Below are 22342 nucleotides of genomic sequence, written 5' to 3' on the forward strand. Positions count from 1 at the left end.
TAGATAGATACTTTATTACCAATATGTTTTAAATTTACTACAGTGCCTTTTTGGTTTTGTAATGGGTGCCACCACTGATGTGACCACTTGTTTCAGGGGGAATGGTGTTAAGTGATGTCATCGACATTGCAAGAAAATCCCTGTGTAAGTTTGTAGATAATAAATGGAAAACTCTCACGTATGTTTTGGTGAAAGAGTTTTCTGATTTTTCCTAACTTTGGATTTAGTTGCATGTTTCATTAGTCTTTCCAGCTTAGACTCTGGTGAGTAGGTTTGTGCAGATGTGATAAACTGCAACTGAATCCTGAGGTAAGCTCTCTAACTCCATCCATCCATCCATCCATCCATTGTCTCCCGCTTATCCGAGGTCGGGTCGCGGGGGCAGCAGCTTGAGCAGAGATGCCCAGACTTCCCTCTCCCCGGCCACTTCTTCTAGCTCTTCCGGGAGAATCCCAAGGCGTTCCCAGGCCAGTCGAGAGACATAGTCCCTCCACCGTGTCCTGGGTCTTCCCTGGGGCCTCCTCCCGGTTGGACGTGCCCGGAACACCTCACCAGGGAGGCGTCCAGGAGGCATCCTGATCAGATGCCCAAGCCACCTCATCTGACTCCTCTCGATGCGGAGGAGCAGCGGCTCTACTCTGAGCCCCTCCCGGATGACTGAGCTTCTCACCCTATCTTTAAGGGAAAGCCCAGACACCCTGCGGAGGAAACTCATTTCAGCCGCTTGTATTCGCGATCTCGTTCTTTCGGTCACTACCCATAGTTCATGACTATAGGTGAGGGTAGGAACATAGATTGACTGGTAAATTGAGAGCTTCGCCTTGCGGCTCAGCTCCTTTTTCACCACGACAGACCGATGCAGCGCCCGCATTACTGCGGATGCCGCACCGATCCGCCTGTCGATCTCACGCTCCATTCTTCCCTCACTTGTGAACAAGATCCCGAGATACTTGAACTCCTCCACTTGAGGCAGGATCTCGCTACCAACCCTGAGAGAGCACTCCACCCTTTTCCGGCTGAGGACCATGGTCTCGGATTTGGAGGTGCTGATTCTCATCCCAGCTGCTTCACACTCAGCTGCGAACCGATCCAGAGAGAGCTGAAGATCACGGCCTGATGAAGCAAACAGGACAACATCATCTGCAAAAAGCAGTGACCCAATCCTGAGCCCACCAAACCGGACCCCCTCAACGCCCTGGCTGCGCCTAGAAATTCTGTCCATAAAAGTTATGAACAGAATCGGTGACAAAGGGCAGCCCTGGCGGAGTCCAACTCTCACTGGAAACGGGTTCGACTTACTGCCGGCAATGCGGACCAAGCTCTGGCACCGATCGTACAGGGACCGAACAGCCCTTATCAGGGGGGCCGGTACCCCATACTCTCGGAGTAACCCCCACAGGATTCCCCGAGGGACACGGTCGAATGCCTTTTCCAAGTCCACAAAACACATGTAGACTGGTTGGGCAAACTCCCATGCACCCTCCAGGACCCTGCTAAGGGTATAGAGCTGGTCCACTGTTCCGCGACCAGGACGAAAACCACACTGTTCCTCCTGAATCCGAGGCTCGACTATCCGACGGACCCTCCTCTCCAGGACCCCTGAATAGACTTTTCCAGGGAGGCTGAGGAGTGTGATCCCTCTGTAGTTGGAACACACCCTCCGATCCCCCTTCTTAAAGAGGGGGATCACCACCCCGGTCTGCCAATCCAGAGGCACTGTCCCTGATGTCCATGCGATGTTGCAGAGGCGTGTCAACCAAGACAGTCCTACAACATCCAGAGCCTTGAGGAACTCTGGGCGTATCTCATCCACCCCCGGGGCCCTGCCACCAAGGAGTTTTTTGACCACCTCGGTGACCTCAGTCCCAGAGATGGGGGAGCCCACCTCTGAGTCCCCAGGCTCTGCTTCCTCATTGGAAGGCATGTTAATGGGATTGAGGAGGTCTTCGAAGTACTCCCCCCACCGACCCACAACGTCCCGAGTCGAGGTCAGCAGCGCACCATCCCCACCATATACAGTGTTGACACTGCACTGCTTCCCCTTCCTGAGACGCCGGATGGTGGACCAGAATCTCCTCGAAGCCATCCGAAAGTCGTTCTCCATGGCCTCCCCAAACTCCTCCCACGCCCGAATTTTTGCCTCAGCAACCACCAAAGCCGCATTCCGCTTGGCCTGCCGGTACCTATCAGCTGCCTCCAGGGTCCCACAGGACAAAAGGGTCCTGTAGGACTCCTTCTTCAGCTTGACGGCATCCTTCACCACCGGTGTCCACCAACGGGCTCGGGGATTGCCGCCACGACAGGCACCGACCACCTTACGGCCACAGCTCCGGTCAGCCGCCTCAACAATAGAGGCACGGAACATGGCCCATTCGGACTCAATGTCCCCCACCTCCCTCGGGACATGGTCGAAGTTCTGCCGGAGGTGGGAGTTGAAGCTACTTCTGACAGGGGGCTCTGCCAGACGTTCCCAGCAGACCCTCACAACACGTTTGGGCCTACCACGCCTGACCGGCATCCTCCCCCACCATCGAAGCCAACTCACCACCAGGTGGTGATCAGTTGACAGCTCCGCCCCTCTCTTCACCCGAGTGTCCAAGACATGTGGCCGCAAGTCCGACGACACGACCACAAAGTCAATCATCGAACTGAGGCCTAGGGTGTCCTGGTGCCAAGTGCACATATGAACACCCCTATGCTTGAACATGGTGTTCGTTATGGACAATATCACCACTCACCACCTATGGGAGGGGCCAAGGAGGTCGGGTGCAGTGTGAGTTGGGTGGTGGCCGAAGGCGGGGACCTTGGCGGTCCGATCCTCGGCTACAGAAGCTGGCTCTTGGGACGTGGAATGTCACCTCTCTGAAGGGGAAGGAGCCTGAGCTAGTGCGCGAAGTTGAGAGGTTCCGGCTAGATATAGTCGGACTCACCTCGACGCACAGCTTGGACTCTGGAACCAATCTCCTTGAGAGGGGCTGGACTCTGTACCACTCTGGAGTTGCCCCCGGTGAGAGGCGCCGAGCGGGTGTGGGTATACTTATTGCCCCCCGACTTGGAGCCTGTACATTGGGGTTTACCCCGGTGGACGAGAGGGTAGCCTCCCTTCGCCTTCGGGTGGGGGGACGGGTCCTAACTGTTGTTTGTGCGTATGCACCGAACAGCAGTTCGGAGTACCCACCCTTTTTGGAGTCCCTGGAGGGGGTGCTAGAGGGCATACCTTCTGGGGACTCCCTCGTTCTGCTGGGAGACTTCAATGCTCACGTGGGCAATGACAGTGAGACCTGGAAGGGCGTGATTGGGAGGAATGGCCCCCCCGATCTGAACCCGAGCGGTGTTTTGTTATTGGACTTCTGTGCTCGTCACGGATTGTCCATAACGAACACCATGTTCAAGCTCTCTAACTCCATGATTCTAAATTGATTTAAATTCGGTTGGAATTGTTCTGCTTGGATCCTGGATTACATGTTGGGTTTTGATGTCCTCACAGGGTTTAGTGAACATGTTTTCTGATTGTTCTGTCTAAGCAAGACAGGAAGGGGTTTTATAAAAAATGACCAGGAGATAGATATGTGGTCAAAATATCAAAACGTCTAGCCAATTTTTTTGTCAATCCTAATCAATTACCAAAAATCAAAGGTCAAAAACATGAACCAGATGATCAAAAATCCAGGAAGTACAGAAACAAAAGTAAAAGTACAACAGTGGGTTTTCATTGATCCAGTCTCAGATCAAATGAGTTTGTGCTTAGCGATTAAAATACTGTCACACATTATGACATCAGATATCACACTCTCCCAAAGGCTCATGGGAGAATAGCCATAGTGATGGGAAGCAAACTCAAAATGTGGCGTGGCCTATATAAAACACAAATTTTGGCATGAAACAACAAAAATAAAAAATAAACTTTTAATTGAACGGATATGAAAATAAAACAACACCAGAAATTAATTTTACTGGTTAAAACACTGGTAAATTATAAATAATGTCTGTAAAGTCTCCAAGAAAAGAAAAACAAATACCAAAAATCATAAATCATGACACTGGTTGTAAGAGCCAATCTTAGAAAGTTAAAGCTTTGAGTTATTGTTTGCTTAATTTGAATAGAATATAAATTTCTTTCATAGTTATAGACAATGGTGTAGTCTTTAACCCCTGTAAGTTAGTATGAAATAGAATTTTCTTGCTATAACTAAGATAGGGTGTCTTAATTGAGTCAGGTGTTTTTTAGAACAGGTCCCAGTACTAACAGGGACTGAAAGACCCATTTACAATATGAAAATGGGATAAGCATACAGTTTTGTGACCGTTTTTTAAATGGTTCAGAAATGTTTAGAAGTAATTTGTAATGATCAGTAATGAAACAAGATGTATAAGCTTTGAACAGACCTTTTCTTAACAAAAACTTTTCTTTTTTTGCTATATCAATTTTCTCCTTTGTGTGTGAACTGTTTTACCTTGAATTTTTACTAAAGCTTTTAAAAACAAAGATATTTTGTCTGTGGAATCATTTTGATGTGTCAGGCTTTTGCTGAATCCGATTTTGAATGCTAGAGCTGCTGAATTTTGGTAATTTTGGGAAAATGCAGCTACACTGGTGGTTCAAGTATTGGCCAACTAGTTCATCCTCCTAATGTCAATTTTATAGCTGCCCCCAACAACTCAAATTCAAAATGGCATACACTTGTAATTCTTTTATACTTAGTTCTTGATACTGTACTGTCAGTACAGTATTTTCTGTATGTGTGCTGGGTACCTTGAAAAAGAAATAGGCAGGGGTACCAACAAAGATGGAGGGGAACTGGAGACAATGAAGACAATGGAGAGAGAGTGAGGCTATGGGAGAAGGGCAAAGGACTGCACAATGCTCTTAATAACATAAAAACACAGGAAATCTGACAAACGAAAGAAGACCGTTCAGTCCATCAAGCTCATTTGTTTAGCTAACAACTAAGCTGTTCAAATATCTCATCCAGGTAATTCATAAAGGTTGCCAAGGTTTCCATTTTAACTCCATGTCTCTGTAGTTTATTCCAGATTCCCACAACTCCTTGAGTGAAAAAGTGCTTCCTGGCCTAAATTCTATGTGCTCTTCTCCTTAATTTCCACTGATGTCCTTCAGTACGTGACCCACCCTTAAATTGGAAAAATCCTGCTGGACCTACATGTTTAATCCCTTTGAAGAATTTTGATGACCTGAATTACGTTCTGATACTGTCTTCTCAACTCGAGACTAAACAGCTTTTACTTCCTGAGCCTGTTAGAGTTTGACAAATCCTGAGATACACCTGGTTGTTCTCCTCTGCACAGGTTCAACAGCTGCCATGTCTTTCTTGTCACATGGTGACCAGAACTGCATATAATACTCTAGATGTGCCACCACTAGTGCATCACATAGTCTGAGAATTATGTCACCTCAATTTATATTCAACAGTCTTTATGAAATAACTTAATATTTTGTTGCTTTTAATAGCTTGTGCACAATGCTTACATGATGAAAAAGTTGTGTCAGCATAAACTCCTAAATCGTTTTCAGATGTTGCTTCTTGTAGGACAGTGTGTCCCATCTTGTATTTATAATTGACAATCCTCTTCCATGTGTAGCACGTTGCACCTTTCTATATTAAACTGCAATTGGTCATTAGAGGACCCACCTTGTGCCAGCTGGGAACTTAAGGGACCATGCTATTGAAGTATGGGTACTGCCTGTGAGAAAGGCAACAGGAGAAGCAGCAGTGGCCATGATAGCAGCATTAATGTTTTCACTTGACATGGCCAGAAGTGTCCACCAGGTTGGGTTTTAAAGTCTCCTCTTGGCCAGGGAGAATCTGAGGAACAAAGAGAGTTTAGGATGAAGGTTGTAAAGATAATAGTCCAGGGTCAGGCCTTTAATGACCTCATGGACACAGTCATCGGCAGTGTGTCTGCCTGCGGAGAGAGTGTTAACCTCGATGAGAGGTTTACTTACCTTGGCAGTGACATTCGTGCGACATAGTGACTCTTCCTATGAAGTCAGTAGACGGATTGGGAGAGCATGGGGAGTCATGAGGTCACCAGAAAGGGGTATTTGGCGCTCCTGATATTTCTGCAAAAGGATGAAGGTCCAAGTCTTTAGAGTCCTGATGCTTCCAATTTTGCTCAATGGCTGTGAGGCATGATGCTATCCAATGACCTGAGACGAAGACTGGACTCCTTTGGTACTGTGTCTCTTCAGAGAATTCTTGGATACCATTGGTTTGACTTTGTGTCGAATGAGCGGTAGCTTATGGAGTCCCGAATGAGGCACGTTACCTGCATTGTGAGGGAGTGTCAGTTACGTCACTATGGCCATGTGGCACAATTCCCCAAGAGTGATCCGGCTCACAGGATCCTCATTGCTGAGGACACGAGTGGCTGGACCAGGCCAAGGGGACACCCACATAATACCTAGCTGCGGCAGATAGATGGTAATTTCCGGAGGCAGGGACTGGACCGCATGTCAGCATGGGGGGGTTGTCACCCAGGACCCCAAGCAGTTTTGTTGTGTGGTAGGTGCGGTTATGCACTGTACCAGTGCATGCACTCCAACCTGACCTGACCTAGTCAGGATTCAGGAAGAGAGGAAGGATGTGCTGGTGCTGCTTTGGTGGGCCACCCATCTGGTAGACAGATAGGGCATCAGGACCCTTAGAGGTGGGTCCAAAGAGGATGTGGGGGTCTTATTAAATCTTTCTGCTGGTATTTTGCTTTCTCTTTCTGTTCATTCTTCTTCTATTTTACTTCATTGAGGAAAGTGTCAGTTTTGCTCATTTTGGTTTCCTGGGTGTTATTCTGCATATTGACGGTTGCCACATCCTATCACGCTATACTTTACCTTCTTGTCAGTATCCTAAGCCAGTACAAAAAGTTTTAGAGCAAAACATTTTCAAACCCACTTAAATCAAATTTAGAGCTGTGAGGGGCTGATGGCTACGCTCACCACATAGCAGAATCCAAGCCTGAATGTGACTCCAGTTCATTGCGAGGCCCATTTATACAGAGCCTGTTTTCAACCAACATGTACATCTTTTTAATGACTGAGGAAAATCAATTCAGACACATGAAGGACGTACATACAGCACACAGACATTGACCAAGCACTTGACATGAACCCAGTACACTGAACAAATGATGCACCAATCTTTCAGTAGCACCTAAATTAAGACAAGGCAGACATGACCTAGAAGTGATGAGAGAGGGCAGAATGAGAAATTCTATCATTCTGCTTTTTGGCTGTTTATTTCAATAGAGGATCACAAGGCTCTGCAGTCTATTGCAGTAGCACAGAACTCAAGGTACAGTAGACCTCGATGGAAGTTCAGTTTAGGCACATTAGTTCACCAAAACTGTAAATCTTTGTGGGTGGAACCTGGGATGCTAGACATGGACAGGAGGAAGACATGAAAACTCCAAAACAGTTAGTGATGAGTCAAGACTTGATCCCAGTCTCCTAAATCTACAGCAATAAATCCTCACAAATGAATGAATACAATAAAGTTTGGAAATGTTATGGAAAGCCGCACTATTCTCCTGCTTCTGCTTGGCCGAAGGCTGATTTTTACCACAGGTGGGTAACCTGCCAGTATTTCTTCAGGCATAGTGAAAAGAGTTTATTTAGAGACAGACAAGCAGGAACATTCTCAAAAAAAAAAATAATGCCACAATATTGAGCTAAAGATAAAGATAGTGTAAACAAATTCTGATACCTAATAAGACAAGATGACAGTTGGAAAATGTCCTTGTTAACAGCAGCATATAAATAGGGCTGAGGATCTGTACTGAGTAGAGAGAATGACGTGTGCGTGTAAAGCCCTCCAAAGCAATAACTCAGAGGCAACGGATGAGCCCACGTGTGGAAAGTTACCACCATTTGTTCTCAAGTCACACTTGGGCAACAGTCATAAATAATGTGGAAATGCATCCAGCATGTTGAATAAATCAATATGTTTTGAATCAGTTTGGCACTTAATGCCACATGATCGTTGCCAATTTAGAAAAACTCACAAGGCAACATTTAATGAAAGAGCAGATCTGCACATATTTATTATTCAGTATCTTGCATCCATCTATCCATTTCCTAAACCCCGAGTAAATACCTTAGGTAAGGAATGACATTAAGATGGAGGTGCCTCCCAGAGGAAGAACAAAAATAAGCAAAAGCAATGAAAAAACAAAATTACATGTTAAGTAAATCACACTTACTGTATAATAGAATGGAGTCAGGCTGTGCTGTTAGTGGGAAGCTGAGCAGAAGACACACTACATATGTCAAGGCTTGCTTCTTTAATCTGTTCTTCTTTCACATCTCTCTGACCATCTGTCCTCCACACCAGTTAGCATCACCTTTATCAGGCCGCACTGTCATTCTGTGGTGAGAGGTCCACTGCTCAGGTCTGTCGGCATGTTTTTCATGTTCCAGATATCATCCTCCTTCAATCCATTCTGCACCAACTCATCCCTGATGTGGTCTGGCCGTCTCATTTTCTGTCTTCCTACATTTTTCTTGCTGGTGAATCCCATTGTTGTGTTAATATAGTCTTTACACCCTACCTCATGAATAAACTACCTTATCCTTATCTCCTGCACTTTATTATTGATGTTGGCTATTCCCAGCCTCTCTCTGATATTATTTATACTTTATCCTTTCTCTGAGTCACACTACAGCGATCCATCCTAGCATTCACATTTCAGTCCTCTCCATTTCCTATTTTTCCATTTCTCATGTTTCCAAGCCATATAGCAAAACTGGTCTCAAAGGGATATTCCACCCAAAAATTATATATTTTTTTATGACACTACCATATTTCATATAGTATGTAACAATGGCCGAGAAAAACAATTATATGGAGAATAGAGATGACAAGATGTCTGACAGAATGGCTATCTATGGAGACCATCATTGGACTACTGCAAACAATATAAGAACAGCCTTGAAAAAACTTTCATACATAATCTAAATATCAGGTTAGTTAGTTGTATATTCACAATTGGTAAAACACATACTTTGTACTAAAATATTGCTAAATAAAAGTCAGCTGTGCATGCAGAGAAAATGTGTTCACCCGGGATCGAGCATTTGAACTGAAGACCCCCCCTATCCCCCTCATTCACTGGTCAAGAGTTCTATTTACGGCTCAAAAGTTTGCTCCCATTGTGAACACATTTTCTCTGCATGTGGAAATATTTATTTAACAATATTTTAGTAAAAAAGAAAACAAGCATGCAGTATGCACATTGTGAGCATATGATAGGAGGATTTGATAAGTGGATCATGTGACATGACTGATATGAGATTTTTTTTTTTAATGAGTGTTTTTATATTGCTTGCTCTGGTCCAGCATAGATGACCATGCTATCAGAAATTTTGTTCTGTCCATTCTCCATGAAAAGATGAGATTAAAAATGTTCTCAGCCGTCACTACAAACTACACAAGGTAAGTAACACATAACAATATCCAGTCATCTAGCCATTACAATTTGGTCCTTATCAAAGTCCCCCAGATCCTTGCGCTTGCTTGCCCATTTTACCATCTTCCAACACATCAGTTTCAAGATCTGACGGTTCACTTGTTGCCTAATATATCCCACTCCCTGACTGGCGTCTTTACAGTATAACGAGATGTTTTTCACTTCACCAGTCAGTGGTTTTAATGTTGTGGCTGATTGGCATACATTATGTGCCAATATTAGGCCTTATCTCACATCTTGTCTGATCAAATCCAGCACCTTTATTAAGACTAGGAGACTGAACCTTGGTATACACTTAACTTGACTTCTGACTGATCTGTCAGCCCACTTCAATATCTACTAGGTGTTATGGAGTTTCCATATATGACTTTGATTATCTGTATATGTTCTTCAGTTTACACCCATCATTCTCTGGTGGCAGTATATCATCTCTCCAAGAACCTGATTAAAAGTAAAAAAATTCCACACCACAGCCCACACACCAGTGAGGAATCCCCATTTGAATCTGTCAGGCTCTGTGTACTGTGGCCCCTTGTAGTTCAACCTGTTGGATTTTTTGTTAACAATGGCAGAACAATTTGCCCTTATTTTAGTTAAATTATATTGGAGTTACTGTATATGCCAGGCCATTCTAGCTTTCCCAGTGACATCTATTGCTGCTTGGTAAATTCCCTAATGCTCATTCAACATTTAGATCAATAAAATAGGTACAGGAGACAGTAAGACACAATAGATAGACAGATGGTGTGAACCACTTGGGGGTGTTGCAGCACCTCAAACCCCAGACACAACAGCACAGACACTGTTGCAGATTCCAATAAAGAGATTTATTGCCACAAATACCTCAATATATTCCAGGGTTCCATCAATATGACTCTCTCCCTCTCCACTCCACCCAGATGAGCTTAATCTAACTACTCTCCCAACTCTCACTCCCTGGGTGAAGCTGAACAGATTCCATTTTACTTAACCTGGGAGTAATTCCGGTGCTATCACGTTTCATCCAGGAACCACTTCAGGGTCAGGGAGAGTCTGCCTCCAGTGGCACCCAAGGACCCCAACATGGCAGTCCACCAAAACTACACCTCTAATGCAGCCCTAAGGATGTCCAAAGGGAATGCTTTTCAGAGGGGTGTTGCCACTCAGTGTACTGGGGAAGCACATGGCCCTAGGAAGCAGTTTTCCCCATTACCATTTTAACATCTTTACGACCAGGTAAGGTACCACTAACCAGCCTGGTTGGGATACCCATCCAGCCACATCCTTTCATTAAAAGGGTCTCTCAGCCAGGTAAGGAAGGATCCATCCCAGCTGTTTCCTGTTATGATAGATAGATAGATAGATAGATAGATAGATAGATAGATAGATAGATAGATAGATAGATAGATAGATAGATAGATAGATAGATAGATAGATAGATAGATAGATAGATAGATAGATAGATAGATAGATAGATAGATAGATAGATAGATAGATAGGTCAGTCCCAGTCCCAGTCCCAGTGAGGTATTATGCAGGCGTATTGCCGTTGATATGAAGTACTCTGTAACATTTCTTTACGCAATTCTCCTGAGTAATTCATTGGCTGAAAGTCATCGGTGTTAGTGTGTCAGACAGAGGATATGCAGCATTGTGCTCAGATAGATAATTCCACATTAATGGATTATAATTACGCTCAATCCCTTAGCTTCTTGTGCCAAGAAGGTGAGCTTCATCCAAGAGTGCCACTACAAAGACTGGAAACCTTGTCATATGATATACAGGATAATTCGCAATGCCATTTACAGCAGTGTCTAACTGGCATTAATATCACATGTTATTATAATGTTTGATTTATGTGTGTCAAATGATTACTTTCAGAACATACAATTCCACAATTGCAGAATATGACTGTGTATGTTTCTCACATTTGGATTTTCTGCTGTTATCCACCTAAAATCTGGAATAGCTTGCCAATAGGAATTCGCCAAGCTAATACAGTGGAGCACTTTAAAACACTGCTGAAAACACATTACTTTAACATGGCCTTCTCATAGCTTCATCTTAGTTAAATCCTGATGCTCTGTATATTTAATTAATTATTATTCATGGTGGCTCCATAATCCATACTAACCCCTACTTTCTCTTCTGTTCTTTTTCCAGTTTTCAGTGGTGGCGATCTGTGCCACCACAACCTAATCAAAGCACCGTGATGTCCCTACACTGATGGATTAAAGACCAGAAGTCCACATGACCATTATCATCAAATTCTTCCATGAGAACCCTGAATACAATGAGGACGGATTGAGGTCATTTATGTTAGGTAGAATGCCTAGAGGGGGCTGAGTGGTCTCATGGCCTGGAACCCCTGCAGGTTTTACTTTTTTCTCCAGCTGTCTGGAGTTTTTTTTTGTTTTTTCTGTCCTCCCTGGCCATTGGACCTTACTTTTATTCTATGTTAATTAGTGTTCCCTAATTTTAATTATTTATTTTGTCATTTATCGCTTTCTTCATCATGTAAAGCACTTTGAGCAACATTGTTTGTATGAAAATGTGCTATAGAAATAAATGTTGTAAGAATGTGTTTCACAGATTTTGGTTAACAAGTCTGTGACATTAGATAAAACTGTCCGGAAGGATAACAAAGAAATGAAGTGAACCGTACCCCCAGTTCTACCAGCCATTCGTATGATGCATCACCTTAATGCTATCTCATGATTTTCCCTGAGATTCTCTATGATTTGTTATAAAATTAAACATTTAACACTATATTAGAAATTATCAGCAAATGTGTAGCAATTATTTTAAATTCCTAGAATATATGACTAGTAGCCAAATATAAATATTAAAAGCAGTCATACTCACTAATCATGGTGCTTGAGAGTGGTGACATGTTGTATGTTGATTAGCACATGCAAGTAGGAATGTCACATGACAGTAATGACTCCATGAATGATTTTGAACAGAATCCAGCACAGGAGAGCCATGATGACAATTTAAGATGGTGATGAGCTGTAAAACTGTGTAATTACTGCACGTATAAATCCCTTCAAGTTGATGGAGTGATTGAAAATTAAGTGGTTACAATAATCTGTTCATTTTAGTGCAGTAATCCAACAGAGGCAGGAAGGAAGTGGACTCAGGCTTCAACTAAAACAATTCAGCCATTGCTCTGCCCGCTTGCAGTGCTGACTTGTAACTTGATCCTTGCTGGAAGCTGACAGTGGTGCTGAATTTGGTAGGCAGGAGACAATGAGAGGGAATCGCTAAGCAGCAGGCTGCTCAGAGCCTTTTTCTTATCACTTGTCACCAATGTCTTTCAATCATCCATCCATCATCATTAGGTGCTCATTCTTAAGAGGTCTGTGGTGAGATGGTGGCTAATAGAGAAGGCAGAGCATGCAAGGTGGGAATACCCTCTGGACAGCATGTCAGCGTGTGCTAAGTATACCACAACCCTGTGTATTAATACAAAGCAGACAGTAGCAGCAGATGGCTGCCCACCTTTAGCCAGCAGAACAAAAGCAAAGCAGGTGGATGACATCAATTCAAGCACACTTACTGTAAAAGCTGCAAATGTTGCACACACCTAGAATGAATCTGTCGCCCTGGAGGACCACTATGCTATCGTTCATTTATTTTATGTTAGTATTTATTTATCCACTAGAATTTTCAAGTCTGCTGAATCACACTTATTGCTGTTTAGAAGCCTCAGGAGATACAAGGACCCAAGACAGGTAACAACTTACAGACATTCACACACTACAAATAATTCTTTAAAACTTAAATAAGGGTAGCATACTGTGATGGTTAGTACTTCTACCTCACATCTTCAGGAAACTAGGTCTAAGTCACAGGCCTGACCACTACCTGTGTAGAATGTGCATGTTCTCCCTGTGTGAATGTCTTTGTTCTCTGAGTATTCCAGGTTCTTCTAGAAGCTGCAGGCATCAGATGTAACCTAAAAACTGAATCTCCAGTAGGTTTGCTGACAGGAGACAAAGAGTACAGATAAGGAGAGACTGTTCCAGGTGGAGTGAAAAGACATCACTGGAGTCCCTCAGAGGTCTGTCCCAGGTCCTTTACATTTTCTAATGTACATTAAGGACATTGATTCTGGTATAGTTAGTAACCTTGTAAAATTTGCAGATGCTGCAAAAGCTGGAGGAATGGCAGACACTGAGGAGACAGCAAAAAAATTCAAAAAGACCTGGGACCTCATGTATAAATGGTGCGTACGCACAAAAATGTTGTGTAAGCCCATTTCTACGCTCAAATCATGATTTATAAAACCTAAACTTGCCGTAAAGCCTTGAGAACACCAGTGGAATTTAATGAGGAAGTGCGGTTAGGACTGACGCCAGGAAGTATTTCTTTATGCAAAGAGTTGTGGGAATTTGGAAAAAACTACTGAGACATGGGGTTGGAGCACAAACCTTGACAACCTTTAAGAAGTATCTTGGATTCAGGAGGAACAGTGTGGTTTTCGTCCTAGTCATGGAACAGTGGACTAGCTCTACACCCTTTGCAGAGTCCTGGAGAGTGCATGGGAGTTTGCCCAACCAGTCTACATGTGTTTTGTGGACTTGGAAAAGGCGTTCGACCGTGTCCCTTGGGGAATCCTGTGGGGGTGCTCCGGGAGTATGGGGTACCGGACCCCCTGATAAGGGCTGTTCGATCCCTGTACAACAGGTGTCAGAGCTTGGTCCGCATTGCCGGCAGTAAGTCAAACCCGTTTCCAGTGAGAGTTGGACTCCACCAGGGCTGCCCTTTGTCACCAATTCTGTTCAGTGAGATCCTGCCCCAAGTGGAGGAGTTCAAGTATCTCGGGGTATTGTTCACGAGTGAGGGAAGAATAGAGCGGGAGATCAACAGGCAGATCGGTGCGGTGTCTGCAGTGATGCGGGCTCTGGATCAGCCAGTCATGGTGATAAAGGAGCTGAGCCAAAAGGTAAAGCTCTCAATTTACCAGTCGATCTACATTCCTACCCTCACCTATGGTCATGAGCTGTGGGTACTGACCGAAAGAACGAGATCGCGAATACAAGCGGCTGAAATGAGTTTCCTCCGCAGGGTGTCTGAGTTTTCCCTTAAAGATAGGGTGAGAAGCTCAGTCATTCGGGAGGAGCTCAGAGTAGAGCCACTGCTCCTCTGCATCGAGAGGAGTTAGATGAAGTGGCTCGGGCATCTGATCAGGATGCTTCCTGGACGCCTCCCTGGTGAGGTGTTCCAGGCACATCTAACCAGGAGGAGGCCCCGGGGAAGACCAAGAAACACCTCAGAATTCCCCCGGAAGAGCTAGTAGAAATGGTCGGGGAGAGGGAAGTCTGGGCATCTCTGCTCAAGCTGCTGCCCCCGCAACCCAATCATGGAGAAGCGTAAGAGGATGGATAGATGGATGTTGCCACAGCGTCCATTGTCACTTTAATTTATTGGTCTAAGAGACAGATGATCGCTCTACCATTACAGGTCAACTGAAGTATATTGAATGTGCAATGTGAAATGCTCCTTTTTCATCGCCATCATCTAAACTGTTCACCATAGTATTGAGTCGTGTGGGTTAGTATTTCCTCTGAAACACAACCTTAGATAGGACAACAGAGTGTCATATGATAGAGTAACACTCATGGCAGATCAGTTTTGATTTGACTGTTACCCCAAAGGCATGCCTTTCAACTGAAGGGACTGTATAGGGACATGGGTAGAACATGGAGGCTCTACAGTACGTAAAGGGGATTCCAGCCAGACATCAAACCAGAGTCAAACCACCACTCATTGCATCACTGTTCTGCCTCTTTATCATTATATTGAAACTTTATTATCTGTGGGAGCAAACTGCGGTCATCTCACAGACACAAAGTGCAACAAATCTGAGCAACAAGCACTACACCATGTCTGTGTCAGGCCTCTGTGTCACCAAGTTAAAAATAATCATATGAGGTCTTTCAAGTGTGATAGTGAACTTCAGGAAGGTCACATATGCAGCAAGTGCTACACAAAGGAAACCACAGGAGGGAGCAGAACTGGAGTGCAAGCACCACCTTCTGGTTCACCATGTTGCCTCCTTCTCATTATATTAAATCAAAATAATTAAGCACCATTTAATGTTTTTGAACTGTGGGAATAACCTGTGGTCATCTCATAGTGACATGTGGAGGACACTGAAAATCTTCACCAAAGGTTCTCCAGCTGACAATCAAAATGCCACCATGAAGTCTCATCAGATTCAAACTAAAGAATTAAACATCAAGCCAAGTTACATTTACTGACAAGTGTCAAATGAAATTCGTACTTGCATGCCTTCTCAGAACAGTTGAGAAAAATTAAGAAAAAATAAATAAAAAGTTTATTTAACATGCAGCATATACTGTGCCTAAAAGAGTATTCACCCCTTGGAAGTTTTTCACATTTTATTGTTACACAACATTGAACCTCAGTGGATTTAATTTGTCTTTTTTGACACTGATCAACAGAAAAAGACTCTTTAATGCTAAAGTGAAAACAGATCTCTATTAAGTGGTCTAAATTAATTACAAATATAAAACATTAAATAATGGATTACAACAGTGTTCACCCCCTTTAATATAACCCAACTAAAGTGTCAGTGGTACAGCTAATTGGTTTAAGAAATGACATAACTAGTTCAATGGAGATCATCTGTCTGGGGTTTCCATTGTAGTATAAAAGCACCTTGTGGTGAGTCAGTATGGTGGAACCAAACTACACAATGAATACAAAAGAACACTCCAAACAGCTCCATCAAAAGGTGATTGAATAGCACTAGTCAAGAAATGGAGACAAAAAAATATCCAAGTCACTGAATATCTCTTGGACTCCAGTGAAATCAACCATTAAGAACTGGAATGAGACTGACATAGCAGTAAGTCTGCCAAGAGCAGGCCATCCACAAAACTGAGTGATCACACAGGAAGAAGATTAGTGAGGGAGGCCACCAAGAGACTTGTGAGAACTTTGAAGGAGTTACATGGTACAATGGTTGAGACTGGAGAGACTGTACCAGTAGGAGGTTTATGGGAGAGCGGCAAAGAGAAAAATGCACGACATCTTAGCTGGAGTTTGCCAGTAGGCACATGGGGGACTCTGAAGTCAACTGAAAGAAGATTCTATAGTCTGATGAGATCAAAATTGAGTTTTCTTGCTATTAAACCTAATGTCATGTTTGAACACTGCATATTATCAAAAACGCACCATCCTCATTGCTTCAGCATCAAGGTGGCAATATCATATTGTGTGGATACATCACTGCAGAAGATCCTGGAAGGCTTGTGAGGGTAGGGAATAAAATAGAGGTTGGGAGCATGCGCTAATAGCATGTTGCCGTACCTACCACTTGGATTAGGCCCCTGAGTGCATTGAGTGACACCTCAGCACCACACTGGAACAGTGTGAGATTTTTACGGTGGCAGGAGTGCCAATCCTATCACCAACCCCCAAGCTTTCCCTGAAAGTTGGAGGACCTGCTTGCAGGACTAGATGCAGATTAACATCACACTCCGGACAAAGCAATTGCAGGTTAAGGGCCTTGCTCAAGGGCCCAATGGAGTAGAGCCACTACTGGCATTTACAGGAATTGAACCAGCAACCTTCTGATTGCCGGCGTAGATCCCTAGCCTCAAAGCCACCAGTAAAGCCTGATGCAGTCTGCAAGAAACCTGATTCCAGCAAGGCAACAATCCCAAGCAATTGTCAAAACTACACAGGAATGGCTTAAAAACAACCATGTTAATGTCCTGGAGTGGCAGAGTCAGAGTCAAGATCTCAATCCAATTGAGACTAGAAAAAGACTGCAAACCTGACAGAGCTTGACGAGTTTTAAAAAGAAAAAGGGGGAACAAGTGTAGAATCCAGAGACCTGTGCACACAGACTCAAGGCTGTCATGGCTGCTAAAGGTGCATTTGCATTACTAAATACTGACTTGAACAGGGTCAGCTTATGGAATCATTTATTTTGTGTTTTACATTTGTAAATAATTTAGACCACTTTTCCGAGATCCGGTTTCATTTTGACATTAAAGAGCCTTTTTCTTTTCATCAGTGTCAAAATAGCCAAATTAAATCCACTATGATTCTTTGTATAATAATAAAATGTGAAAACGTCCAGCAAGGTGAATACTTTTTACAGGCATTTTTCATACAACCATGCATAATACTATATACATACACTATGTATCTGCAAGTATTATATATTTAAACAAACTGTTTGTTATGTTGCGATTTATTAATTTTTATGCTTGACTGCCCTGCCACCCTTCGACTTGTGGTAGACGCTATCCCTAAATTACCGTATATAATCATGGATAAATTAGGACTTGATCTTCCTGTGTAATTTCTGGTATTTTATAATGTTGGTCATAGAAGTCGAATGCGGAAAAATCATGCTATTGGTCCAAGAGATTCTGATATGCTAACACCCACCTGAGAGAGTAACCACGGAGCACACTACCTTTTTTTCTCTATGTATTGTGCCTATGTAACCACACGATAATACCCAAACTATTCCAAAGCGACATTTACACTGTTTTGTGTTTTTTGCATCTCACACCCTCATACACCTTTATCATAAGATCATCCCTTATCTACAATGGAGCATTCGATCAGAAGAAAATATGAAGCTGGTTTTAAATTAAAAGTCGTTGAAATGGCAAAAGAAATTGGCAACTGCACTGCTGTAACAAAATTTGATGTGTCTGAGAAACTGGTGCGAGATTGGCAGAAGCAAGAAGATGTTAAAAAAAAAATCAAGTGTCATATTTTTGAACGGGCATATAAGTCGGGGACTGATTTTATGATCGATTTTTTGGGTTTCAAGACCCCTACTTATACACGAGTATATACGGTAAATGAGGTGAGTGCCAATGGCCCTGCACCGCTTGTCTGAAGGTAAGAATGAGAAAGGCAGCTGTGTAGGGTGGCTGAAGTCTTTAAGTAGACATGTTGTCATGTCCTGATGAGAAGGCAGCTCGGTGCTGACAATATTCTGTACTGCCTTCACCACCTCTTTGTTGTGGCAATAAACCAAAGTCACTTCACCCAGAACTCTAGACAAAGATTACCACAACCAGCATTCAAATTGGAGCCATACTGACACTAATCAGACATACTTAAGTGAAGGGCTTTTCAAAATATCAGTCAAGAATGCAATGTATGGAGAGCAGTCTTAGCAATGTATAGGAGCAAATAACAAATGTTGTAAACCCGCATTCATAAAATCAGATTACATATGGAATAAATCCGACTTTTTGTATATTTATGTGGCTGCAAGGTTCATAAAATAAAATCACCAAACCATCAAATATCAAATAAATACACATTTAAATGATGTCATAAATAATGAACATTTTTTTCGTCAGTCAGGGTGTTTGTTCATGAATAATTTGCCTTAGCTACTCCAAAAATGCATCAATATTTTTTAAATTCTTGAAATTGCACAGTGCTTAAGCAAGATCAGGAGAGAGGGAAAAAAAAGAAGTGAAAAGGAGCATTTCAGTTCTTACAACTGGTAATTAGGAAACTCGGATTGTCCTCCAGAACATCTGCCCAGTCAATGAAACTCTACACAAGAAAGAAGATGCAATTTTAATGACAGTTACTGAAGCATGGAGCTGGGAGCTGTGTATGCATTAAAACCAAATTATACTGTATGCCAGAATAATTAGCTACTTAATTAAACTGAGCATATTTATCCCACCTATTCCTCTTATCAGTGACGTCACTGGAATATTGATTTGAATTTTTCTTTTAACAAAGCTTTTAATTAATATATCTTTTGTGTTCTCTGACAACCAGAATATTGCTGTGTTAAAGAAATGTTTAACATAAAATATCCTGAAACTCAAAGAAGTTGATATAGTCATAATATTATAATGAATTAACCTTTTGACGATGTTTACCTGTATACAGTTATCATTATCTAAGATAAAGTTATACGATCAGAATTCAGGTATTCAGTACTGCTGATTCAGCACATGAGGTATTCAGTGCGGATACAACCAAACGGACACCGGCAGTTCTAAAACACACACGTTTATTTAAACAAAGGTCCCAAAACCCAAGTCTCGCACACACACAGTACTTCCAGCACCAAACACCCTTATAAGGGCCTTTAAATGTCTGTGGGCCGCCATTCTTCGTCTCGCTGGAGCTTCGTCCTCCTCCAGCTCCCGACTCTCGCTCTCCGACTGTAGGAAGGCGGCCCTTTTAATTGTCATCCAATATGCTCCAGGTGCTTGTTGATGTCCTTTTTTGCGGCACTTCCTGGTGTGGCGGAAGTGCTGTACAAGCACCCGGAAGCACTCCGGGTGTCCCTGGAAGGTCCATCCTCCACCTTCCCAGGTGTGGTGGAAGTGCAGATCTCCCAGGCTCCTTGCTCCTTCCCCGTGGTCCCCTCCTTATCCAGGGAGGTTGCCCCCTCGCGGCCCAGGGGACATACAAACTGCCTCCCAGTCCTTCCAGACGTCCCAGCTGGGTCTGGCCCCCAGCCTCCTGTCACAATAGATATGTCTGACTTCTGGAGCTGCGACAAGCCTAGTGACTTGCTCAGGATCACACAGTGAGTGGGCCTTGAACCTGCAGCTTTGAAAGAGAAAGGCCAACACCTTGGCCACTACCCCATAGCTAAGAGGCTGGTGTAAGTGATTATGAAAAAATGAAAAGCAATTCACAATTGTTTTCGTTTATTGAATGACTTTGAATGAAAAATGAACAGATGTGCTATTTGTGTCTATGGATTAGGTACATGCACCCCTGCCTCTAACAGCTGGCATTGCCCTCTTTGGCAGAGTCAACCTCAAGTATGCATTTCCTAGAGCTGTCTAGCAATCTCTGACAACAACTGGCTCAGGGTGTTTCTCCCACTCATTTATGCAGGGGTGTCTTGCATGCACAGCCCATTTCAAATTCCCCCAAAGCATCCCAGTGGATTTCAGATCCGGGCAAATGTGGCATAATGTTTGTATTACAGCAACCTTATCTATAGGTATGGTTTAAATGAAGATTAAATCTTGATATGTTCACATATGTTACAAAGGAAACCAAATCTCATCAGTTACACTTACAATTTCACATGACTGTAGATAGATAGATAGATAGATAGATAGATAGATAGATAGATAGATAGATAGATAGATAGATAGATAGATAGATAGATAGATAGATAGATAGATAGATAGATAGATAGTGCCTTGAGCATGGGAAAGGCGCTATATAAATAAAATGTATTATTATTATTATTATATAATAGATAGAACTTTGTGGACAGTTGTTTGCGGACGATGAGCTTCTAGAGAGCAGGGTGTGAAGGATTCATCAAAAGTTGTTTGTGTGCTCTTAGTGTCAGGGTTTGATTCTCTCATTATTCTTTTTTTTATTTGTCAGTCTGGGAGATGAAACACAGGGTGATAAGGTGGCTTTGCCAAAGCTGGGAACGGAATCTGTGGCTGCAGTCAAAGTCTGAACCAGTAAACCTGTTATTCTATCTGCAAGTTATGTTAAAAATACATCAGATTTCTTCTGAAGTTGTAACATGTCTGTCTGGTTTGTGCATGTGGCCTCCTGTCTCTTTTCCCATGTCTCATTCGTCTTTCCTTTTCTTTTCTTAGATCAAACTTCTCCACCTCTTCTATTGTATGATACTGCACAGCAGCACTTGATGCGTTGAAGGATGCTTTCATAATGCTCCATTGTGTGGTTTTGATGAAAGATGCAGATTGATTGATAGTGGTGTCATAAATATGGCAGAGAACGCCATACTGTGTTTATTGTACCCATCTGCCAACAGCAGCCAATTTGACAGTAATGTGTTCAAATCCAGTGCTAAGAAAGAAACACCTGCTATGGAGCCAATGAGTTTTGCTTAAGTAGCAAAAAACAATTTTTCATCTTGAAATTTTGAATTTTCTTATTATCTCTAAAGCCATAAAACATATGTTAAAGCCATTCACAGAAGTCTCCATGCAATCACAGCAGCAGTAGTTTAAAGATCAAGAAGCATTCATTGACTTAGTAAATTCACAATAAAAGCAGATGGAAAGCTAATTCATGTATCTTTTTTATATCATATCTACAATTCATGTGCTGAATCAGCAGTACTGGGTATAAGGCATGAGTTAAACTCCAGGCGACACTTGGCACACTCACCCATACATCCAATCCCACTCACACGGAGCCAATGTAGGGTTCCCAGTTAGCGTAATGTGCATGTCAGCCTTAGTGGGTCCATGTAAGCTCCATGAATTTAGGTGGGGTTACTATGAGGGAGAGTCAAGCTAAAGTTAGAAAATGGGATTTATTAGAAGCTGACAATGTCATTTCCCAATGTCATCTCCACCCTTCTCAATGCACTTGTGCCACCTGCCTGGAAGTGCCTGGATTACAGCAGAATAAAAGGTTTTGCCTTGTCCTTTTAACCACTCGTGCTCCCAAGTTATTGGTGAACACTCCATGCTGAGGGGTACCACAGTTACTAGTGCAAGATAATGTGACTTGCTGGAGACCAATGTGAAGCCTGCTATTCGACCCAAGTGGTGGGGAATGCTGTCTCAATCAGAGCCATCATAATGGCATTATAGGCCCCCAGGTAAAGCAGTGCACTGGGGCCCCTACCTACACAACCACTCAGCAAGTCACAACATACATAGATTAGCATGGGGCCCCTGGAGAACTGCCCAGCATGCCCATGCGTTAAGATGGACCTGCTCTCAAGAAGTCCTTTTGCTGCAAGACAATGCCCACCCGCCCACACACTGTTAAGAACACCAAGGCTTGTCTGGAGAAACTGAAGTTTGACGTATTGCCACATCCTCTTTAATCGCCAGATTTGGCACCATGTGATTTCCACCTTTTTGGACCACTAAAAAACCATC

Source organism: Erpetoichthys calabaricus, chromosome 8, assembly GCF_900747795.2.
Source record: "Erpetoichthys calabaricus chromosome 8, fErpCal1.3, whole genome shotgun sequence".
Lineage (NCBI taxonomy): Eukaryota > Metazoa > Chordata > Cladistia > Polypteriformes > Polypteridae > Erpetoichthys > Erpetoichthys calabaricus.